Source organism: Triticum aestivum, chromosome 7A, assembly GCF_018294505.1.
Source record: "Triticum aestivum cultivar Chinese Spring chromosome 7A, IWGSC CS RefSeq v2.1, whole genome shotgun sequence".
NCBI classification, from domain to species: domain Eukaryota; kingdom Viridiplantae; phylum Streptophyta; class Magnoliopsida; order Poales; family Poaceae; genus Triticum; species Triticum aestivum.
Genome location: NC_057812.1, coordinates 49,430,021 through 49,450,906, shown reverse-complemented (window position 1 = coordinate 49,450,906; position 20,886 = coordinate 49,430,021). Strand labels below are relative to the sequence as shown.

The 20,886-nt window shown below is 46.7% G+C and overlaps 1 non-coding gene and 1 pseudogene across 1 annotated transcript; both read left to right on the top strand.

Annotated features, from left to right (window-relative positions):
* Nucleotides 1-3,343: 3,343 nt before the first annotated feature.
* Nucleotides 3,344-3,416, top strand: TRNAA-AGC (transfer RNA alanine (anticodon AGC)). Its single transcript has one exon. It is a non-coding gene; the product is annotated as a tRNA-Ala (tRNA).
* A 14,618-nt stretch (nucleotides 3,417-18,034) lies between these two features.
* LOC123152962 (uncharacterized) lies at nucleotides 18,035-20,235 on the top strand (annotated as a pseudogene).
* Nucleotides 20,236-20,886: the final 651 nt, after the last annotated feature.

The following is a 20,886-nucleotide window of genomic DNA, read 5'->3' as shown; positions in this document are numbered from 1 at the left end:
TCTATCAACAAATTCAGTTCCTGAAGTATTGACTAACATTCCCGAACAAATGATCAGTGTTGAACAATATCAATCAAGGAGGCAGTACTGACTAACATTCAGTTCCTGAGTTCCTCTGGTTCCTACTCGTCCGGGATTACCGTGCTCCTGCTGGTTGTTCACCATGCGTTCCTTAGCACTTTGACTTTATATCTTTTACCATCTCGGAATCATGTAAATGTAGATCGCTTTTCATCGATTCCTGAAGGTGGATACGTCGGTTTCAGCTCTCAGCAGGTCAAACCATAACAAGCTAACAGTAGCGCCGAGACATGCAACAGCAGCCTCGCAGAAAAATAACACGCCAGCCTCAAAGTGGACGGTAACATGCTGATCAACATAGCGCCACAAAAGCAGCAAGCAGGACAGAAAGTACCAATCTATTTTCTCCGACCGTTTCGTAACTTGTTACTACCAACAACAACAACAACAACAACAAAGCCTTTAGTCCCAAACAAGTTGGGGTGGGCTAGAGGTGAAACCCATAAGATCTCGCAACCAACTCAAAAAAAATAAAATTGGATACAATAACCAACAGTCAAGCTCTTTTCTGTCAAATGGTGAAAGTCAATGAAACAAGCACCTGCCAATATTTTAACAACGGTTAAGCAACAATCAGACACACAACCAGCTTCCCAAATATGCCAGGGAACATGAAAGGTCGAAATATTAAGCTACAGAAGGGAGCATCTGAACCAACCATTTCAACAACTAAAATGCCATAACTTCTCATGAAGGAATTAACAATCAAGTGCAATCATGCCTTTCGTGATAGTTAACAGTGCAAACTGAAAGTAAACAGGGGGGAACAGCAGAACACTTTCATAGCATAGATACTCAATTGTTTAGAAGTTAGAACATCAACATGGTGCTCAAGATAGCATAACAATCACGAATTGATGATAGGAGAAGTGCTACTTCAGACATACAAAGTGTTCAGTTCTATTAGTAGTACTAAAAGGTAATAAAAAAAACACATGGCTCGTAAGGGATAGATATCCCAAGGGCACAGCAGACAACAAGTCCAAAGCATTAAGATGGAGCAAGGTATCTTTATAGCACTATGACGAATGGAGCCTCCTTGTTCACAGCATTTTCTTGCGTCTCAAACAATGGAAGTGAAATCATGCTCTCTTGGAGGCAATGGGTAGTAAGTGGCAGCAGGTGGTATTCATGCTCTTCACTTTCCACATCTCTTAAAGACACACCGTCAATTTCACAATGCAACAAACGGCTAAGACGCTGCTGGATCAACAGCTCACGCTCATTGATCAGGGTGGTCATAGGGACAAGCATGATGCCCAAATCAATCGGTGGCGATACCTCCATTGCTAACAAGTTAATCTGATATTGAAAGCCCCAGGTCTCGGCATCATAGTCCTGCAACACCCAAATATCAAAAGTGACGCAGTCAGGGGCGGAGCGGCACAAAGCAAGGGTGCCGCCCATATCCGACAATGAGTCAGGCGACCACATATGGGTGTTCTCCAACCGTGCCGGGCAGCTCATCCGCCGGAACGTCTCAGCTATGGTGTCAAATACAGTTATATTGATACCCATTGCCCAGTGCAGGCTACCACGATGGTGGACTGGTGGATTTCTGGAGGACCGGATATCAGGAAACTCTTGTTTTGAAATAGTCGGCCACTGGATGCATCTTGGCTGGTCCGATCCCACGGTGAGGACCAAGTAATCGGGCAACTCAATTGCCATGTCTGCCCCCTGAGGACCAGTCGCTCTAATTGCTCTAATGACGGGTATCGGGACTGACACCCAGAGCACCCGGTGTTCTCCAGATGTGGTGTGCTGGTAGAAGCCAACTACGTCGACAAACCTGGAGCCTGGTCGTGACGGGGGATGTGGCAGGGAAGCACACTTGCGGGTGGTCGGGTTGCAGATGCGGAAATCGGATCGCTGCTGCGACATGATGAGGAGGCCATCACAGGCGGCGTGGAGTGTAACGTTGTTGCTTGAAAAATAGCGTGCATATCGGAGGACGGGCTGTATCTTTCGTTCATTGGAGGCTCCGGTGAGGCGGCAGATGCCCTTATGGTGTTTGATGATGGGGAGCGAGGGCTGACGGCGGTGATGATCACGAATGAATGTGTTGGTGGAAGTACCGCTGAGCCACGACTTGCGGACGGCGCGGCAGCGGAGTATGTCTTTGGGCGGCAACCGGACAAGGATCTCGTCGACGACGAGCCACTACGGCAGGTTGTCAAAGACGGTTGTGCCGCTGCTGTCCGCCATGCTGATTGCTCCCTGATAAGAAGAAAAAGAACAAGAAGCAAAACATTACGATGCCGCGTGAAAAAAGAAGAAAAGGGATTTGCTAATAAGAACACTCGGTGTGAGATTTTGTGAAGAAATTCCCTTTTCTTCTGAGGAAACAAAAAATTTCAATTTCTTTTGAAAGTACTAGAACTATAATTTATTTGCATTTGCTGTCATGGAGCTATTGATCTGTAGGCATGGTCATAATCGGAATATGCGAGCAATGGGGCACTCTATTTTACATTTGTTTATTGCAACATGGTTATACAATCAAATGTAAATTCAACTATCTACAATTTTTATTGTGACATTTACAGATATCTAATATATTTCTAAAACGTACAATTTACTATCAACAATTTTTGTTACAAAATTATATATAGAATTTCAATATCACTTAGAGCATAATGAGCTCAAAGCCCAGCAGTAGGACCGAGCGCCAAATCCGTTCTGGTCCGTGCTCAGCGACCAGAAGAAGAAGAAAATGTAGATCTCGGCCTAGAGCTAAAGCGGCAGGAAACAAGAAATCACTCGACGCATGGAAAAAGGAAGGAGAAAGGCAGATCGGGCGGCGGATTGGGGGCAAGAAACAGTAGCCGCTTCGGCGATCTATATATACATATCGGCTAATGTTCAGAAAGAGAGAGAGAGGCGAGGGGATTTTACTCTGGAGCGGACTCTGGTGGCGGATTGCCGGCGGTGCCGCGACGGTGTTCTGTTCTCGGCGGCGTCTCTAGACTGGACGATCTGAGGGCAGAGCAAAGGGTCGAGTGAGGAAAAGGACGAATAAGAAGGCACCCAAAAACAACCTAACCTGGCGCCGGAGAGACTCACCACGCCACGGCTGAAATCTTGGTTGAAAGAAAGCTTCCCGGGGAAGGACTTGGGAGCGAAAACGAGGGGTAGGGTGGAGTTTTCTCGGTGGCGGCGGCGGAGGATGGGCGGTGCAATGCAGCCTTGCCCATGATGTCTGCTGGCGATGTAGCTACGGAAATGGTGATGACGCCTGTTATTTAAGATATGTGAACAAGGGGATGTAGCTCAGATGGTAGAGCGCTCGCTTAGCATGCGAGAGGTATGGGGATCGATACCCCACTTCTCCAATATTCTTTTTTCATTTCTTTTTCAGAATGGATACAGTAAAAATCCAAACTAATTCAGTTATGAGTGTGAAGAAATACTATCTTCATTTTTACTTTTGCAAACTCCAAATCTTACAAGCATGGGCATAGTCCTTTTTGTATATTACACATAAAGGGAAAAAACAAAAACATGAGCACAAACGAAAACAAAAGCAGTGCAATAGTAAAAAGAGTCGGTTCTCTTTGGACAATTGGGTATTTCATCCATAACCTCAAGGTGGGAATCTGCGCCCATCAACACGAAGTTGGACGCCGGCTGCTGATGTAGGACGACCATGATGAGGATGACGTACACGAACATGGAGGAAGCAGTGAGGATGACGTACACGAACATTTTAGCCCATCAGTAGTTCGAGACAATAAACAGTTCTAAATAATGATATATACAACATTCAAACACTGACTAGTGACTACTACTGACATAAACAGCAAGACATGATAGTTCATAAGAAGTCTTGCTACACCATCAAAACGCACCCATCTGCAGCGCTCAGACTCTCGTGATCCAGACGAGAATGACATTCTAAACAGAGTCAACTATTACATAGTAAGAGCGACATAGACAAGGATGACCAAATGACAAGGAATATGCATAACAAAAGAAAGAACTACCCATCCAGAACAAGCAGCAAAGACAACAAAGTCATCCGAAGAGATGATCCAACACCATCATAATTTACAGCCCCGCTTCAGCGACCAATGATCCGAAGACACCAGTACTCCACCCTTTCGACGCAATAGCCCAATTACCTATCAACCTGAAGGCTTGAACCACATCACTGTCTGTCGTAATTGAGACATCCAAGGATCAAAGTTAATCCGGATGCCTTTGGCATTCTCATCTTCTTTCGGTTGCAGGCTGTATCGTTGACAATCAGGGAAGTTTGCTCCCGAACTCCTAGGGCTCGCCGTGTAGACACATTTTTTCATAAAAAACAGAGCCTCTTTGTCAGCAAGGTCCTTGCCAACGGTGATCTCCTGGTTAATCGGATAATTGAGTCCGAGAAACAGAGAGTGTGAACCAAGGCTATTTACCCGCCTCCAACTAAAAAATCCTAAAGGCCCCAACAAGCTGGTATCCTGCTCATAGATGTAACAGTCACTGTCCGGATACTCACGTATTTCACGGTGCTTGTATACAGTGGGGTTTTTGCAATATAACTTTTCTGGCTCATGTGTCTGAATGATCATCAGTCTTTTGTCGTCGTCTGATCGAGCGAGGAACCAGTTGTGCTTCCCTATTTTTGGCAAAGGTGGTGTGATTACAAAGGGCAGTAACTGTAGGGACACTGCATCATATCAAAAAGGACAGGCATTGTTAATGTAAGATCAGCATTGTTCAAAGTATGAGTAGGATAATGCAAGAAACATCATTGATATGCCCCTGTTGGAACTGGGAGGAAAATACAGGAAAATGTATATTGGGTTCGAAAATATAAAAGTGACATGCATGGTTATACTCATGTTATCTCGCAATCGATTCTTCACAGGAAACTACCATGTCATGCATGTTATGGAATCATGTTCTGTCCTCACAAACAAATTCTTCAAGGTAACTAACAGACCATGCATTGTTATATACTTGTGTTCTGTGGGCAAAATTTTTGTGAGGATATTATTCTAGCCATTGATTGTTGAAGGGTGAATATAGGTATGTACACATGGTAAGCATTATAGGATTTCACTACTTCCAAATATAGAGTTCTCCATATGCACATTTACTTCATGTTACTTGCCCGAGATTCGACCGTCGGTATCCCAATACCTCGTTCAATCTCGTTACCGGCAAGTCACTTTACTCGTACCGTAATGCATGATCCCGTGACCAGACACTTGGTCACTTTGAGCTCATAATGATGATGCATTACCGAGTGGGCCCAGTGATACCTCTCCGTCATACGGAGTGACAAATCCCAGTCTTGATCCGTGACAACCCAACAGACACTTTCGGAGATACCCGTAGTATACCTTTATAGTCACTCAGTTACGTTGTGACGTTTGGTATACCCAAAGCACTCCTACAATATCTGCGAGTTACACGATCTCATGGTCTAAGGAAAAGATACTTGACATTGGAAAACTCTAGCAAACGAACTATACGATCTTGTGCTATGTTTAGGATTGGGTCTTGTCCATCACATCATTCTCCTAATGATGTGATCTCGTTATCAATGACATCCAATGTCCATAGTCAGGAAACCATGACTATCTGTTGATCAACGAGCTAGTCAACTAGAGGCTTGCTAGGGACATGTTGGTGTCTATTTATTCACACATGTATTATGATTTCCGGATAACACAATTATAGCATGAATAAAAGACAATTATCATGAACAAGGAAATATAATAATAATGCTTTTATTATTGCCTCTAGGGCATATTTCCAACAGTTTCCCACTTGCACTAGAGTCAATAATCTAGTTACATTGTGATGAATCGAACACCCATGGAATTCTGGTGTTGATCATGTTTTGCTCTAGGGAGAGGTTTAGTCAACGGATCTGCTACATTCAAGTCCATATGTACTTTACAAATATCTATGTCTCCATCTTGAACATTTTCACGAATGGAGTTGAAGCAACGCTTGATGTGCCTGGTCTTCTTGTGAAACCTGGGCTCCTTGGCAAGTGCAATAGCTCCAATGTTGTCACAGAAGAGTTTGATCGGCCCCGACGCATTGGGTATGACTCCTAGGTCGGTGATGAACTCCTTCACCCAAATTGCTTCATGTGCTGCCTCCGAGGCTGCCATGTACTCCGCTTCACATGTAGATCCCGCCACGACGCTCTGCTTGCAACTGCACCAGCTTACTGCCCCACCATTCAAAATATACACGTATCCGGTTTGTGACTTAGAGTCATCCAGATCTGTGTTCGAAGCTAGCGTCGACGTAACCCTTTACGACGAGCTCTTCGTCACCTCCATAAACGAGAAACATTTCCTTAGTCCTTTTCAGGTACTTCAGGATATTCTTGATCGCTGTCCAGTGTTCCTTGCCGGGATTACTTTGGTACCTACCTACCAAACTTACGGCAAGGTTTACATCAGGTCTGGTATAGAGCATGGCATACATAATAGAACCTATGGCTGAGGCATAGGGGATGACACTCATCTCTTCTATATCTTCTGCCGTGGTCGGACATTGAGCTGAGCTCAATTTCACACCTTGCATCACAGGCAAGAACCCCTTCTTAGACTGATCCATATTGAACTTCTTCAATATCTTATCAAGGTACGTGCTTTGTGAAAGACCTATGAGGCGTCTTGATCTATCTCTATAGATCTTGATGCCTAATATATATGCAGCTTCTCCAAGGTCCTTCATTGAAAAAACTCTTATTCAAGTAGGCCTTAATGCTGTCCAAGAGTTCTATATCATTTCCCATCAAAAGTATGTCATCTACATATAATATGAGAAATGCTACAGAGCTCCCACTCACTTTCTTGTAAACGCAGGCTTCTCCATAAGTCTGATTAAATCCAAACGCTTTGATCATCTCATCAAAGCGAATGTTCCAACTCCGAGATGCTTGCACCAGCCAATAAATCGAGCGTTGAAGCTTGCACACCTTGTCAGCATTCTTAGGATCGACAAAACCTTCCGGCTGCATCATATACAATTCTTCCTTAAGGAAACCATTAAGGAATGTCGTTTTGACGTCCATTTGCCATATCTCATAATCATAAAATGCGGCAATTGCTAACATGATTCGAACGGACTTTAGCTTCGCTACCGTGAGAAAGTCTCATCGTAGTCAACCCCTTGAACTTGTCGATAACCCTTAGCGACAAGCCGAGCTTTATAGATGGTCACATTACCATCCACGTCTGTCTTCTTCTTAAAGATCCATTTATTTTCTATGGCTCGTCGCTCAACGGGCAAGTCAGTCAAAGTCCATACTTCGTTTTCATACATGGATCCTATCTCAGATTTCATGGCTTCTAGCCATTTGTCGGAATCCAGGCCCGCCATCGCTTCTTCATAGTTCGAAGGTTCACCGTTGTCTAACAACATGATTTCCAAGACAGGGTTGCTGTACCACTCTGGTGCGGAACGTGTCCTTGTGGACCTACGAATTTCAGTAGGAGCTTGATCAGAAGTATCTTGATCATCATCATTAACTTCCTCTCTAGTCAGTGCAGGCACCTCAGGAACATTTTCTTGAGTTGCGCCTTTTTCCGGTTCAAGAGGTAATACTTCATCAAGTTCTACTTTCCTCCCACTTACTTCTTTCGAGAGAAACTCTTTCTCTAGAAAGGATCCATTCTTGGCAACAAAGATCTTGCCTTCGGATCTGAGGTAGAAGGTATACCCAATAGTTTCTTTAGGGTATCCTATGAAGACGCATTTTTCCGACTTGGGTTCGAGCTTTTCAGGTTGAAGTTTCTTGACATAAGCATCGCATCCCCAAACTTTTAGAAACGACAGCTTAGGTTTCTTCCCAAACCATAATTCATACGGTGTCGTCTCAACGGATTTCGACGGAGCCCTATTTAAAGTGAATGCAGCAGTCTCTAAAGCATAGCCCCAAAAAGATAGCGGTAAATCGATAAGAGACATCATAGATCGCACCATATCTAATAGAGTGCAATTACGACGTTCGGACACACCATTACGCTGAGGTGTTCCAGGCGGCGTGAGTTGTGAAACTATTCCATATTTTCTTAAGTGTGTGCCAAATTCGTGACTCAAGTATTCTCCTCCATGATCTGATCGTAGGAACTTAATTTTCCTGTCACGTTGATTTTCAACCTCACTCTGAAATTCCTTGAACTTTTCAAAGGTCTCAGACTTGTATTTCATGAAATAGATATACCCATATCTACTCAAGTCATCAGTGAGGGTGAGAACATAACGATAGCCACCGCGAGCCTCAACACTCATTGGACCGCACACATCAGTATGTATGATTTCCAATAAGTTGGTTGCTCGCTCCATTGTTCCTGAGAACGGAGTCTTGGTCATTTTACCCATGAGGCATGGTTCGCACGTGTCAAATGATTCGTAATCAAGAGACTCTAAAAGTCCATCTGCATGGAGCTTCTTCATGCGTTTGACACATATGTGACCAAGGCGGCAGTGCCACAAGTATGTGGGACTATCATTATCAACCTTACATCTTTTGGTACTCACACTATGAATATGTGTAGCATTACGCTCGAGATTCATTAAGAATAAACCATTCACCATCGGAGCATGACCATAAAACACATCTCTCATATAAATAGAACAACCATTATTCTCGGATTTAAATGAGTAGCCATCTCGTATTAAACGAGATCCCGATACAATGTTCATGCTCAAAGCTGGCACTAAATAACAATTATTGAGGTTTAAAACTAATCCCGTAGGTAAATGTAGAGGTAGCGTGCCGACGGCGATCACATCGACCTTGGAACCATTCCCGACGCGCATCGTCACCTCGTCCTTCGCCAGTCTCCGCTTATTTCGCAGCTCCTGCTTTGAGTTACAAATGTGAGCAACTACACCGGTATCAAATACCCAAGAGCTACTACGAGTACTGGTAAGGTACACATCAATTACATGTATATCACATATACCTTTTGTGATGCCGGCCTTCTTGTCCGCTAAGTATTTGGGGCAGTTCCGCTTCCAGTGACCACTTCCCTTGCAATAAAAACACTCAGTCTCGGGCTTGGGTCCATTCTTTGGCTTCTTCCTGGCAGCTTGCTTGCCGGGCGCGGCAACTCCCTTGCCGTCCTTCTTGAAGTTTTTCTTACCCTTGCCCTTTTTGAACTTAGTGGTTTTATTCACCATCAACACTTGATGTTCCTTTTTGACTTCTACCTCTGCTGATTTCAGCATAGCAAATACTTCAGGAATGGTCTTTTCCATCCCCTGCATATTGAAGTTCATCACAAAGCTCTTGTAGCTCGGTGGAAGCGACTGAAGGATTCTGTCAATGACCGCGTCATCCGGGAGATTAACTCCCAGCTGAGTCAAGCGGTTATGCAACCCAGACATAGTGAGTATGTGCTCACTGACAGAACTGTTTTCCCTCCATCTTACAGCTGAAGAACTTGTCGGAGACTTGATATCTCTCGACCCGGGCATGAGCTTGGAAAACCATTTTCAGCTCTTCGAACATCTCATATGCTCCGTGTCTCTCAAAACGTTTTTGGAGCCCCGGCTCTAAGCTGTAAAGCATGCCGCACTGAACGAGGGAGTAGTCATCGGTACGTGCCTGCCAAGCGTTCATAACGTCTTGTTCTGCAGGGAGAACAGGTGCGTCACCCAGCGGTGCTTGTAGGACATAATCTTTCTTGGCAGCTATGAGGATGATCCTCAGGTTCCGGACCCAGTCCGTGTAGTTGCTGCCATCGTCTTTCAGCTTGGTTTTCTCTAGGAACGCGTTGAAGTTGAGGACTACGTTGGCCATTTGATCTACAAGACATATTGTAAATATTTTAGACTAAGTTCATGATAATTAAGTTCATCTAATCAAATTATTCAATGAACTCCCACTTAGATAGACATCCCTCCAGTCATCTAAGTATAACATGATCCGAGTTAACTAGGCCGTGTCCGATCATCACGTGAGACGGACTAGTCAACATCGGTGAACATCTTCATGTTGATCGTATCTTCTATACGACTCATGCTCGACCTTTCGGTCTTCTATGTTCCGAGGCCATGTCTGTACATGCTAGGCTCGTCAAGTCAACCTAAGTGTTTGCATGTGTAAATATGTCTTACACCCGTTGTATGTGAACGTTGGAATCTATCACACCCGATCATCACGTGGTGCTTCGAAACAACGAACTGTCGCAACGGTGCACAGTTAGGGGGAACATTTTCTTGAAATTATTATGAGGGATCATCTTATTTACTACCGTCGTTCTAAGTAAACAAGATGCAAAAACATGATAAACATCACATGCAATCAAATAATAATAGTGACATGATATGGCCAATATCACATAGCTCCTTTGATCTCCATCTTGGGGCTCCATGATCATCTTGTCACTGGCATGACACCATGATCTCCATCATCGTGTCTCCATGAAGTTGCTCGCCAACTATTACTTCTACTACTACGGCTAACGCGTTTAGCAATAAAGTAAAGTAATTTACATGGCGTTTCTCAATGACACGCAGGTCATACAAAAAATAAAGACAACTCATATGGCTCCTGCCGGTTGTCATACTCATCGACATGCAAGTCGTGATTCTTATTACAATAGCATGAACATCTCATACATCACATATATATCATTCATCATTCATCACAACTTTGGCCATATCACATCACAAAACACTTGCTGCAAAAACAAGTTAGACGTCCTCTAATTGTTGTTGCAAGTTTTACGTGGCTGCAATAGGGTTCTAGCAAGAACGTTTTCTTACCTACGTGAAAGCCACAACATGATTTGTCAACTTCTTTTACCCTTCATAAGGACCCTTTTCATCAAATCCGCTCTAACTAAAGTGGGAGAGACAGACACCCGCCAGCCACCTTATGCAACTAGTGCATGTTAGTCGGTGGAACCGGTCTCACGTAAGCGTACGTGTAAGGTTGGTCCGGGCCGCTTCATCCCACAATACCGCTGAAGCAAAATAAGACTAGTAGCGGCAAGAAAGTTGACAACATCAACGCCCACAACAAATTGTGTTCTACTCGTGCATAGAGAACTATGCATAAACCTAGCTCATGATGCCACTGTTGGGCAACGTTGCAGAAAACAAAAAATTTCCTACGGTTTCACCAAGATCCATCTATGAGTTCATCTAGCAATGAGTGGTTGGATGCATCTACGTACCTTGTAGATCGCGAGCGAAAGCGTTCAAAGAACGGGGATGAGGGAGTCGTACTCGACGTGATCCAAATCACCGGAGATCCTAACGCCGAACGGACGGCACCTCCGCGTTCAACACACGTACGGTCAGCGTAACGTCTCCTCCTTCTTGATCCAGCAAGGGGGAAGGAGAGGTTGAGGAAGATGGCTCCAGCAGCAGCACAACGACGTGGTGGTGATGGAGCTGCAGTACTCCGGCAGGGCTTCGCCAAGCTCTATGGAGAAGGAGGAGGTGTTGGAGAGGGAGAGGGAGGCACCAATGGCGTAGTAAGGGGCCCTCCCTCCCCCCACTATATATAGGGGGCCTAGGGGGGACACCGCCCCTAGGAGATGCAATCTCCTAGGGGGGGCGGCGGCCAAGGGGTGGGGGGCTTGCCCCCCAAGCAAGGGGGCGTCCCCCTTTAGGGTTTCCCCCACCCTAGGCGCATGGGCCCTAGGGGAAGTGGCGCCCCAACCCACTTTGGGCTGGATCCCTTCCCACTTCAGCCCATGGGGCCCTCCGGGATATGTGGCCCCACCCGGTGGACCCCCGGGACCCTTCCGGTGGTCCCGGTACAATACCAGCGACCCCGAAACTTGTCCCGATAGCCGAAATAGCACTTCCTATATATAATTCTTTACCTCCGGACCATTCCGGAACTCCTCGTGATGTCCGGGATCTCATCCGGGACTCCGAACAACATTCGGGTTACTGCATATACATATCCCTACAACCCTAGCGTCACCGAACCTTAAGTGTGTAGACCCTACGGGTTCGGGAGACATGTAGACATGACCGAGATCGCTCTCCGGTCAATAACCAACAGCAGGATCTGGATACCCATGTTGGCTCCCACATGCTCCTCGATGATCTCATCGGATGAACCACGATGTCGAGGATTCAAGCAACCCCGTATACAATTCCCTTCGTCAATCGGTATGTTACTTGCCCGAGATTCGATCGTCGGTATCCCAATACCTCGTTCAATCTCGTTACCGGCAAGTCACTTTACTCGTACCATAATGCATGATCCCGTGACCAGACACTTGGTCACTTTGAGCTCATAATGATGATGCATTACCGAGTGGGCCCAGTGATACCTCTCCGTCATACGGAGTGACAAATCCCAGTCTTGATCCGTGTCAACCCAACTGACACTTTCGGAGATACCCGTAGTATACCTTTATAGTCACCCAATTACGTTGTGACGTTTGGTATACCCAAAGCACTCCTACAGTATCCGGAGTTACACGATCTCATGGTCTAAGGAAAAGATACTTGACATTGGAAAACTCTAGCAAACGAACTATACGATCTTGTGCTATGTTTAGGATTGGATCTTGTCCATCACATCATTCTCCTAATGATGTGATCTCGTTATCAATGACATCCAATGTCCATAGTCAGGAAACCATGACTATCTGTTGATCAACGAGCTAGTCAACTAGAGGCTTACTAGGGACATGTTGGTGTCTATTTATTCACACATGTATTACGATTTCCGGATAACACAATTATAGCATGAATAAAAGACAATTCTCATGAACAAGGAAATATACTAATAATGCTTTTATTATTGCCTCTGGGGCATATTTCCAATAGAGCAGGCCGGCGGGGCTCCTCTGCTTGGTTACTTGAGGCAAGGTGCTCCGGGGACGAGCAGGAGGAGGCCGGATCGAGGGCGGTTCTGGCGTCGGGTCTCCGTTCGTCTCCTAGCAGAGAAGAAACGAAGAAGGGAGAGAGATTAGAGTAGGGGAGGGAGAAGAAATCAGTGGAGGAAAGGCGTTGCGCGGGCCTGGCTGGGGTCACCGATGGAGCTCGCTCCAGCGTCTCGGCTCGCCGCGAAGGCTGCCGCCACTGCAGCCGTGCAGTGCGAGGCAGAGCCGGCCCGGAGCTGGTTCACCCGACGCTCGTGCTGGGGTCCGACGTGGTGTATAGCGAGCAGGCTGCCGGAGCTCCTCTGCTTTCGTCTCATGCACAAGAGGTGTTTTTTGAAATGCCAAAGAGAGAGAGAGAGAGGAGGAGGAGAGGAAGAAGAAGGTTGATGATGACATGTTCGTCCCATCTATCATAACGGTTAACTTAACGGTCAAAATAAACAGAGTTGACTTTTCCGCCACGTCATCCCTGACTTGTGGGCCCATCCTGTTAGAAAGGTGTTTAGAAGAGGCGAATCGGGCACTTTTGCGACATGGTAGTTTTTAGTCAAAGATTGGTCAAAAAATGGTAGTTTTCGGCACAAATATGTAAAGTGGTAGTTTCTGGGCATGTTTCCATGAATTGTGGTAGTTTTTGGTTAAATACTCATTTTACTCTGGAGTGGACTCTGGTGGCGGATTGTCGGCGGTGCCGCGACGGTGTTCTGTTCTCGGCGCCGTCTCTGGACTAGACGATGTGAGGGCAGAGCAAAGGGTCGAGTGAGGAAAAGGACGAATAAGAAGGCACCCAAAAACAACCTAACCTGGCGCCAGAGACAATCACCACGCCACGGCTGAAATCTTGGTTGAAAGAAAGCTTCCCGGGGAAGGACTTGGGAGCGAAAACGAGGGGTAGGGTGGAGTTTTCTTGGCGGCAGCGGAGGAGGATGGGCGGTGCGATACAGCCTTGCCCATGATGTCTGCTGGCAATGTAGCCACCGCCATGGTAAGTAAACTTGTTAATTACCATTTGCCACCAAGGGGATGTAGCTTAGATGGTAGAGCACTCGCTTAGCATGCGAGAGGTATGGGGATTGATACCCCACTTCTCCATCTTGTGTATTTTGTTTTCTTTTGCAAATCTCTATAAAAGAAAAAGAGAAAAATTCACTGTAGGTCAGAAAACTTGTGCCGGCTGACACTTAAGTACCACTACTTCAAAATACCCAAAATACAGTCCATCTACTTGCGCAGGGGGTTCACTTTGGTACGTATATACGATTGGAGCTACGTATTTGCTGACTTGGCCGAGTCAGCCGTTGCCAGCTGTGCTTTGACCGCCACTTGTGCAGCACCTGTCGGGGGGGCGTTAATACTAGATGGCTGGAGGTTTTTTTTGCAAATGCGCGCACCTAGTCGGACCGCACCGGGTCGCTCCTGTCTCCTCCCTCCCGCAACCCACCTGGTTGTTGGGGAACATAGTAATTTCAAAATTTTCCTACGCACACGCAAGATCATGGTGATGCATAGCAACGAGGGGAGAGTGTGATCTACGTACCCTTGTAGACCGACAGCGGAAGCGTTATATCAACACGGTTGATGTAGTCGTACGTCTTCACGATCCGACCGATCCATGCACCGAAACTACGGCACCTCCGAGTTTCAGCACACGTTCAGCTCAATGACGATCCCCGGACTCCGATCCAGCAAAGTGTCGGGGAAGAGTTCCATCAACACGACGGCGTGGTGACGATCTTGATGTTCAACTGTCGCAGGGCTTCGCCTAAGCACCACTACAGTATTATCGAGGATTATGGTGGAAGGGGGCACCGCACACGGCTAAGAAAACGATCACGTGGATCAACTTGTGTGTCTAGGGGTGCCCCCTGCCTCCGTATATAAAGGAGCCAAGGGGGGTGCGGCCGACCCTAGTAGGAGGCGCGTAGGAGGAGTCCTACTCCTACCGGGAGTAGGACTCCCCTCCCTTTCCTTGTCCAAGTAGGAGAGGGGGAAGGAAGGAAGAGAGGAGAGGAAGGAAAGGGGGGGCGCCGCCCCTCCCTCCTTGTCCAATTCGGACTAGGGGGAGAGGGGGCGCGCGGCCTGCCCTGGCAGCCCCTCCTCTTCTCCACTTTAGGCCCATGAGGCCCATTAACCCCCCGGGGGGTTTCGGTAACCCCCCAGTACTCCGGTTTTATCCGAAACTTCCCCGGAACACTTCCGGTGTCCGAATATAGCCGTCCAATATATCAATCTTTATGTCTCGACCATTTCGAGACTCCTCGTTATGTCCGCAATCATATCCGGGACTCTGAACCAACTTCGGTACATCAAAACTCATAAACTCATAATATAACTGTCATCGAAACCTTAAGCGTGCGGACCCTACGGGTTCGAGAACAATGTAGACATGACCGAGACATGTCTTCGGTCAATAACCAATAGTGGAACCTGGATGCTCATATTGGCTCCCACATATTCTATGAAGATCTTTATCGGCCAGACCGCATACACTACGGGAAACATCTAATTTGCCGTCAGGGGGCGGCTTTGCCGTCAGCTTTTCGTCGGGCAGACGGCAAATAAAGGGTTTGCCGTCATCAGCAGATGGCAAAGAAACACAGACAGAAAAATAGACTTTGCTGTCTGCATAAAAAAACACAGACGGCAAAGAGCTCACTTTGCCGTCTGCAAACAAAATCACAGACGGCAAAATACTTTGCCGTCTTCCTTTTTTTCTAAAGATGGCAAAATGAGCACTTTGCCGTCTGTAAAAGAAAACGAAGACGGCAAAGTATTTTGCCGACTGTGAAAAAAAAAACGAAGACGGCAAAGAGAAAGCACAACACGCGGATCAACTACGCGGATTGATGACATGGCAGCGATCCAACACCGCCCGTTGCTCCTGTGCACGATCCTCACCGCCCATTTACCCCACCTGCCTTCACAACCACCCAACACCCCATCTGCCACGCACGGACGCAGTCCACACCTACCCACGATGCACGCGCCCCCAGGGCAGCACCCACGCGCCCCATGTACTGTCTCCCTTATCCCCAACCCCACCGCACGTCTCTCTCTCCCTCTCGTTTCTCTCCACTCAATCCAAATCGATCTCCCCCCGGTCATGGCCTTGCCCCCAACCTCCCCCGTCGCCACCTCCCCCGTCGCCAACGTAGGCCCGCTGGCGGCCGTGGCCACCTCCCCCGTCGCCACCGTAGGCCTCGCCGGCGGCCGCGACCACCTCCCCCGTCGCTACCGTAGGCCCCGCCAGCGCCTTGCTAGCCGCCATGTCGCCGGCCGGCCCCGGCCACGCTGGCCATCATCTCGCCCGTCGGCCCCGGCCTGGTCACCCACGGCGGCCTCCGCGCCCCGGCGCTCATCGCCCTCGGCAGTCTCCGCGCCCCATCACCCCCGGCGGCCCCTGACCCGTCACCCCCGTAGGACTCCACCGGCCTCCACCCCGGGCACCGGCCCCGGCCTCGAGGTCGCGTGCTCTGCCTCACGAGCTCCACCGCGACAGCAGCCGGGGACTCCGCCTCGCGAGCACTGCCCATCCCCGACCTCCCATGCATGCCTCGCGAGCGCGGCTGGGATGGAGCCGCGCGGCTGAGTGGGTCCAGACGGCGGCGCGACGAACAGGACCGGGAGGCAGCACGACGAGCCGGACCAGGAGGCAGAGTGGCGCGGCGGGCGTCTGGCTGGAAGTTTGGGCGAGCAGGCCACTACAACGAAGAAGAAGGACCTGATCGCTTTTCCATTTTATGTTTTAGGGTCCTCTGTGTAAATTTGAAGGACTATTCTGTAAGTTTAGTTCTCTGGCGGTCCTGCTTACATTTTGTACTCACTAATGTTGAATGAAAGGCACTAGGTACGGACAGGCCAGAAATATTAGATATGGCACTGCACTTGCATGCGTTGACTGCATCGTTCGGGGGAGCAACGCCGTTGTTTTTTTTTAATTTGACCCCATTCTTTGCCGTCTGTGATACACGAGGCTGAAGGCAAAGACTCGAATAGCTGACGGCAAAGATGTAGTCTAGCTGATGGCAAAACTGCTTTTCTTTGCCGTATGTGATCTATAAGGCAGACGACGAAGAAGTTTCGGCTGACGGCAAATTCTTTGCCGTTTGTCAGATAAAAAGCTGACGGCAAAGTATTCTTTGCCGACTTATCTTTGCCGTTTGACTTTGCCGTCTGCTTCCTGACGGCAAAATCTTTGCCGTCTGGATTTAGATCTTGCCGTCTGTGATCCACAGACGGCAAATTTCCTGTTTCCTGTAGTGATAACAACATACGTTGTTCCCTTTGTCATCGGTATGTTACTTGCCCGAGATTCGACCGTCGGTATATCAATACCTAGTTCAATCTCGTTACCGGCAAGTCTCTTTACTCGTTCCGTAATACATCATCTCGCAACTAACTCATTTAGTTGCATTGCTTGCAAGGCTTAGGTGATGTGCATTACCAAGAGGGCCCAGAGATACCTCTCCGACAATCGGAGTGACAAATCCTAATCTCGAAATACGTCAACCCAACATGTACCTTTGGAGACACCTGTAGAGCTCCCTTATAATCACCCAGTTACGTTGTGACGTTTGGTAGCACACAAAGTGTTCCTCCGGTAAATGGGAGTTGCATAATCTCATAGTCATAGGAACATGTATAAGTCATGAAGAAAGCAATAGCAACATACTAAATGATCGAGTGCTAAGCTAACGGAATGGGTCAAGTCAATCACATCATTCTCCTAATGATGTGATCCCGTTAATCAAATAACAACTCTTTGTCTATGGTTAGGAAACATAACCATCTTTGATTAACGAGCTAGTCAAGTAGAGGCATACTAGTGACACTCTGTTTGTCTATGTATTCACACATGTATTATGTTTCCGGTTAATACAATTCTAGCATGAATAATAAACATTTATCATGAAATAAGGAAATAAATAATAACTTTATTATTGCCTCTAGGGCATATTTCCTTCACTGGTCGCCCTGCCTTATCCTCTCGCTCTCCGCTTCCTCTCCTCCGAACCCTAGCCAACTCCCGTCCGCGCCGCCGCCGTCGCCTTCCGCCACCGCAGCCATTGCCGACGCCCTCCTCCGCCTCCTCTGTCTCCTCCTTCATGTTGTCTTCCAGCTCCATGCACTCAGCACTGCATGGCCGCTCTGTTGCTGTACCACTGATCGGGTGCCCGGATTGCGGCGAGCAGGTGAGGTTCTACCGGTCTAGCCCCGATGAGCACGATGGATGGATCTTCTACAAGTGTGTGAACCACCATGTAAGTGCCAGTTCAGTAGATTCATGACGTGTCAGCTCACTTTAGTAATGAAGCAGAGCAGCTGGTTAACTAATGCAGTAGTTTAGAGCAATGCAGTAGTTGAATCATTAAATCTGTAATTTTCTAGAGTTGGTTAACTAATTTTGCCACTGATTAATCAGGTCACTTGTGATTTCTGGCACTGGGAGCTTGAGTATGTGCAGCATCTGGGTCAAACAAGGCGTCTGGTTGGTGATGCTGCTGTAGATGCAATTGGTGCTGTTGAGGACAAGAGGGAAGAGCTTGAGAGGCAGAGGACTGAATCAATGGCAGGCAGAGGCACGGCTGGAAGGGTCATGGCTGGGAGAGGCAGGGCTGGAAGAGATAATTATGGCAGCTCCAGTGAGAATAAGTATGCTACCAAGCAGCAAATTGCTATGCTTTTAGGGTTAGGCAGAGAGATTTTGATGCTGCTGAAGCTGATGATTGGTTTTGTTATAGTGCTTTGTGTGATGTGTTTCACCTTAATTATGAAGAAGTGAAGTGTTGTTAATTCAGTAGGTGCAGGTGTGTAAAATTAGCATACTAAAATGGTTCCTTTTGTTTGCTTAGTAATGCTTAGTTGTAATGGTTGTTGTAATGGATAATATGTCAGTAATGTGAAGCCTGCTTGACCTAGTTGCTTTGAAATGCTAGACCTAATTGCTTTGAAAAAACTGACAGATGTATTTCATGTCAGAAGTGTAGTTAAACTAATTCTGACAGAATGTTTGCAGTTCACTGAATTTTTATAGTTAACTGAATTTAGTTTGCAAAGTTAACCTCATTGTACTTAACCTCATTGCTTTCAAATTAATTGTTGTACTGAACTAACTTTGCAAACTAATTGCTATACTAAATGAAGTAAGTGAATCTCAGCACAACTGAACTCAAAAGCAAGCATGTACTTGCACCTGCTGCAAACACCCACCCAGCAACTTGCACTCTACATGTAGCTTTGGTCCACCAGTCGACCACCACCACCACCACCACCACCAGATCCCCTTCTTCCTCATCTTTCATCTTCAATTTCGTGCACCACCAGATCCCTTCTCTCCTCTGTCCAATAGCACCAATAGATCCCCTTCTCATCTTCAGCTAGCAGCAACCATGGTGTCCTGGGATGATCTTCCCACTTCTTCTGAAGATGACTCAGCGACCAGCAAGGTTAGTGTGCTCCTCAATCTCACACAAATCCAGTCTAGGGTTTCTCAGCTAGGGTTTCTCAATTGATTCCAAATGTCTCTCTTTTGTTTAGCCACCTACCACAATATCCTGTGAGGAATGGAGTGGCTTGGCTACAGATCTGCCTAGCTTTAGATGTGGGCATGGATCTTTGTGTGAGAAGAATGTGGCATTTGAATCTGTTGATACTGGCAGAAGGTTTCTAGCTTGTGCACAAAAGGTTAGTAATTTTTTTGCATTTGGCACTGTTAAACATTTTTCTCTTTGTAGTATGTCTTAAGTTCCATCGTCAGGCACAGTACTGAATACTGGCAGTTAACTGAATCTCTTTTTTGTATGTTCTAAATTGTTAGGAAGTACCCAAATGCAGATATGTTGAGTGGGTTGACCCTGAGTGGCCTGATGCTCTGAAGATGAGCCTAGCTACTATATGGACCATGTATGAAGAGGAGAAAAAACAGAGGCTCAGACAGAATGTTGTGAGTGCTGAAGAAAATTCGAAGGTTCTTGAAGAGAAGAAGAAGATGGAGAATGAGTTGAGGCATTTCAAGCTTGATTTTGCTAAGATGGTGGCTGAGAAGGAGCAGGCAATGAGCCAACTAGGCAGCACACAACTTACTCTGACTGATCTAAAGGAAGAACTTGAGAAGAAGAAGATTGCAGATAAGTCAGTAACCAACATTCATCAGGTATTCAGGGTTAAAGCAGAGAAAGAGAGGGACCAAGCAGTGTAAGAGAGGGATGACTTGAAGCATGAGAAAAGGAAGCTTGAGTACATGATTGGTGACCTATTCAAACAGACAGAGGCCACCAAGGAGAAGATAAGGAAGCTGAAGGGCATGCTGAATGAATTTGATTGAATCTGTGTCATTGTAAAAAAACCACTTTGTATCTTTCCTCCTGGATTTGTGTCAACTAAATTGTGTTAAGATAAGATATTGAAGTTGAAGTGGGTTAAGATAAGAAACTGAAGTTGGTTCAGATAAGAAAATGAAGTTAACTGTCTCTGTCTTATATGACTGAATTTGCCTGAATTTATATGCCTGCAGTTGCTGTTTTATATGACTGAATTTGTCTGAATTTATATGTCTGCAGTAGCTGTTTTATATGACTGAATTTGTATGCCTGTACCAAATTTTTCTTAAAGAAAAAAAATTACACAAAAAGAGTTTTGCCTAGGTCTCGAACCTAGGACCTGTGGTATTGAACATTGGTGGCAATGCCAGTGTGGTAAGTAGTAGTGCTTTGATCAAGGGCAGGTACTAACGTAGCTATTTAGCAGTTGCTAGTGGCCCAATGGCTCACGCCTCTTCCGTTTCCTTGTCTCCTCTTTAAGCCCACCCACCCACCGCTCCACTCTCCACTCTTCACTCAGTCCACCGCGTTGCCTCGGTGACCCCGCACCAACCCCCCACGCAAGAAAACCCTCGCCGCCGACCACCACACCGCCGCCGCGGACATGGAGAACTGCCCTACCTGGAAGAGGGTCATCGATGACCTCGCATGCGACG